The sequence below is a fragment of the Rhinolophus sinicus genome, chromosome 14 (assembly GCF_057876585.1).
Source record: "Rhinolophus sinicus isolate RSI-liver-muscle chromosome 14, RSI-T2T, whole genome shotgun sequence".
Classification (NCBI taxonomy): Eukaryota; Metazoa; Chordata; class Mammalia; order Chiroptera; family Rhinolophidae; genus Rhinolophus; species Rhinolophus sinicus.
Window position 1 is genome coordinate 92,684,058 of NC_142514.1, and position 4,226 is coordinate 92,688,283.

General features: G+C 44.8%; 1 long non-coding RNA gene across 1 annotated transcript; it reads right to left on the reverse strand.

The window, feature by feature from the left end:
• Positions 1–249: 249 nt before the first annotated feature.
• Positions 250–2,455, reverse strand: LOC148755761 (uncharacterized). The gene is made up of 3 exons (XR_016018694.1): positions 2,367–2,455; positions 1,056–1,181; positions 250–694 (listed from the first exon to the last, which is right to left on the reverse strand). It is a non-coding gene; the product is annotated as an uncharacterized LOC148755761 (long non-coding RNA).
• Between the last annotated feature and the right edge of the window lie 1,771 nt (positions 2,456–4,226).

Consider the following 4,226-nt stretch of genomic DNA (forward strand, 5'->3'; position numbering starts at 1 on the left):
TTTACACATTGCAAGAGGGTGGGTCCATTTTGCCCTAAAAATCAAGGGCGCTGTCAGGGGATTCTTAGCAGGAGACGACTTGTTCAAACTGGCACCTGACCTGGGTGACCTACCCAGTCTGTCAGAGCTGGTGTCACCACCGCTCCGCCCTTGTCACAGGTACTCACCGTTCTCCAAAATGTGCGTGTTGTATGCGGCGGTGACAGAGGGAACGTTTATTTAGATGTTATAATCACCAACTCAAAAGTATATCTTTAAATCTTTACAAATATTTATTTAAAAGTATTTTTCTGATGCTGAAAAAAGATGAAATGATGGCATTTAAACAAATTTGGACATAGAGGAGGAAATCATTTGAAGAAAGTGGATAAATTAGCTTGAAGTTATAGTGGAATCTGATTTTAAAGTGAAAAATAGCCCCCACCCGTTCTCCTCCCAGAAATCACCCAAAGCAACATGGAGACAGAGAACTAGAAGACAACATTCTGCCTTTGATGAAATCAGGTGATGAGTGGAGCACGCATGTTCAAGTTGACAGCAGCTTGGTTTGTATAACTTTGAGTTAATGAGTTCCTGAGCATTCTTCCCTGCTTCCCTGCATATTGATTGTCTCCTTGAGGCCCTTCAGTGTGCGCTGGGCTGGGAGTTGTGCCACAGAGTGTGGTGCTCATGTGAACTTTGTCTGTGCTTTGTCCTGGACGGGAGACAGGGTGGGAAGGGCAGGGGAGGGAAGGGAGGAACAGATGCTCAGTACTAGTGAGGACACACTCATTCTTGGCCCTAACGTGAGGTTCCAGGGAAAGGATTCATCTCGGCCATCCCTGGGGCCACCCCCTTCTCTCTCCTACCCTCACCAGCTTAGGGAGCCTCTGGGGCTTCTTTCAACTAGAAGTCAGACTCGTGGATGAAAGGAGCAGGAAAGGGGTAAAACAAGTTCTAGAAAGGCACAGGAACGGATCTGGCGGTGAACTTTTGGGCCATAACTTCCACCTGCCTGCTTCCTCCCACCTTTCTTCTCCTCTAAGGCCTCCGTTTCTCAGGTCACTAACACTTACGGCTCCACATGGGCTCCCTCTGTGTCCTTGCACACACAGCACAACCCACACGGCCGGTGGGGCCCAGCACGTGAAGCGGTCCCATATACTGCTTCCCTCTGCCAGCGCCCCGCTAGTATCTTCCCCCTAAATCCAGAAGGAACGGGTGAGCCAAAAGTAAGCAATATGGTGGGCTTTGGATGTACAAACATTAGAGTTAAGTTAGATTCTTCTCTGTCGAGGGACGTTCAGCCTTAGGAACAAATGTCTTATAGGAAGAGATTTGAAGTTGAGGAAAAGGAGGACATGAGAAGGGAGTGGATTTGCTCTAGAAACCAGGTTTTTGGCGGGTGGTTGGAGGTGGGCACAGGCAGGCAAAGGAGATGTCTGCCCTGTCTTCCTCCTTGTCCCTTAGGACGTCCAGGGCTGCCCTGAAAACTTTGTGGAACTGTGGGAGGGTGCGTAAGGCTTCTAGGTGAAAAGGAAGTCCCTGTGAGGTTCCCGAGAAAGAGAAGAAAGAACCTGGGAAAGCTGAGTGGCTGTTTGCTATCATCTGTTACTGACACACCAAAGTGTCCTAGAATAACTCAGAACGTTGATTCTTAAAATTTAGTGGGCACAGAAATCCCTCAAGACCTTGTTAAAACACAGATTCCTGGGCCCCAGCCCTTAGAAAGGCTGGTTCAGTAGGGTGAGGTTAGGGGCTGCTGCTGCTGCTGGGCTGGGAACCACATTCTGAGTAGCCTGACTTAGAAGAACGTCCTGCAGAACCCTAGACAATTTGTTGTCCACCCTGGAGTCAGATATCACTTAGTTCAAGTGTGACAGGAAAACATTTTCAAAGATTTCCGAAGCCTGGATGCAACACCTTCTCTAGTCTCTTCCCAGCTCTGCCCTTTATGTTGCTATGACATTCGCATGATAGAAGAAACTAGAAAAGAGATTTCTTATACAAACTGGCCTGAGGTCTCCTCTCCTTTCATCTTTCATGATTTGAACACTATCACCAGTTTCCTACTCTGGGAGCCAGGAGGTGGACGCAGGCAGGCTGTGAGAGGTGTGGCTAAAGCTGCCAGAGGGCGAACGAGGGGGCTGCTCAGGGCTGTTCTCCCTTACGGAGGAAGTAACCAAGACTGCAGGGCAAAAGGAGATGAGGAGATGGGAGTGGATGACAGATTTATCAATTTTCCGTTGGAGATCCTTCCATTCCTGTGTGAATGTCAAGCAAGCTGATGAAAAAAATCTGACTGCCATATCATCAGGCTTTCAAAAATTGCTAATATTTCTTAACATTTTCATACACAAATAGCCAGAAAAATATTAGTCTCTTACTTTTAGATAGCACTCGAAGATTGATAATGTATATTCGCCTACGTCTTCTTACTTGATATTCATAAGAAGCTTCCAGTGTAAAAGTGGGTCTAGCCAAAAAACAAACAAACAAACAAAAAATAACTGTGGTTGGCAGCCAGTTATTCTCACTTTAAAGCTGAAAAAAAACTGAGGCCTGACCAAGTTAAGTGGCTTGCCAGAGACTGGACAATGGCTTTGTCTCAAAATGTATTTTTCCCAACTTGGAAGAATGTTAGAAGGATGTAAATGTACACTTTATTTGAATGACTCATCAGCAAACCGAGTTTTCTTTAAGTGGTTTTATGATGTGAATAACAACCATGTATCTTCAAACTACATGAGTCTTTAGAGATTATTGTAATTTACCCTCCTTTAAGAGAGAAGGAGACTGAGGCTTAGAAAGGCTAATTAATGTTCTGAGATTCCAGAAATCTTCCAAGTCTGCTTTATGACTTATCACCTTAAGTATTTAATTATATACTTTTCACTCTATTTCATTAAAACATCATGGTAAGGTAAAGAAATACTGACTTCACAATCAGGTTATTGCTTAAATAAAGTGCAAACGGACATGGATTCTGTTTTTAGTGCAGAAGTAGAATGAATGTTCATGTCGAATCCTAAACTACACATTCTCATTCATTCCCCAAGAACACAGCAAGCCAGACTGGGAAGTGAGGTCAGGACGAGATTGATCCACTGCTTCGAGCCAGGGGAAGGCTGCCTGCACCTTATGAGACAGGGAGATGGCTACTCTTACATCTCACCATCTTCTTTAGCAAGTAAAGTTAACTGAACCAAGGCTTGCTGAAAACCTGCTGGGAGCTAGCTTTGTGAGGTTGACATGGTTATTACAATGATTGCCCTCAGAAGGGTTCTCATCCACGTTAAGACCCAAAAAGACAGAATCTGTGCAATATTAGCTGCCAGGTGTGATGTGAGCAGAGGAAGGAGCATTTGATTCTAACTGGATGGTTAAGTGAGGACTTCACATTTTTGACAGATCTTGGGGCAGGATTTAAAAAAAAAAAAAAGATAATGGAGGATGTGGGTTTCCAACTCAAAGACTTAAAACGGTTGATTACATAAACCAGTGGAACTGCCAGTTGCATAACTTCCCTCTCAGTAAAGAATTACCAGACTCGGAACTGTAGTCCATTGCCCAAGCCAGAGGGCCACCTGGACTCTGGCTTCCTCAAAGCCGGTTTTAACCAGAGCACAACCCCTCAGGAGTAACAAGGCCTCTTCCTTGTACACACTTGGGACTCAAGCTCCAATATTCACAGTCAGGTATGAGCTTTTCCATGCTCTTGGCTCAAGAATAGACTTTTTGTTTTCACTGTGCTTGTTTGCTCTAAATGTAACAGTGAGGAAGTGGTCAGGCACATAGAAAATTTGCAGTATGAAGATGAAGTCCCTATATGTCATTCCTCAGTAAGGAGCTAAATGACTGAAAAGGTGTGTTTTCAATGGAAGCTGAAAGTTAACAAAAATAGACAAGCAGCACAGAAATTGATTGTGCAAAAATCTCTTTCCTCAGAGCCCAGCTAGCCTGTGGGGAGCCTTTGTAAGAATTAGAAAAAGATGTCCTTTCCTCTGATTTCAGGCAACACACCCTGGACATGCTTGGCTAGCAAACACACCACAGCCGTTTCCCCACGCATGTATCAATTCCAAGTGCAGATGACTTAAACCAGCTCTACTCAGATAGAACTAGCAGCTGCTATTTGAGATACTGAGAGATAAAAATGGGGTGAGGAGGGAGGCAGGCCCAGGTGGTTTGTGGACTTTGGACAGGCCTCATGGCTTCATTAGTCACTGAATGGGTCTGGAGCAAGA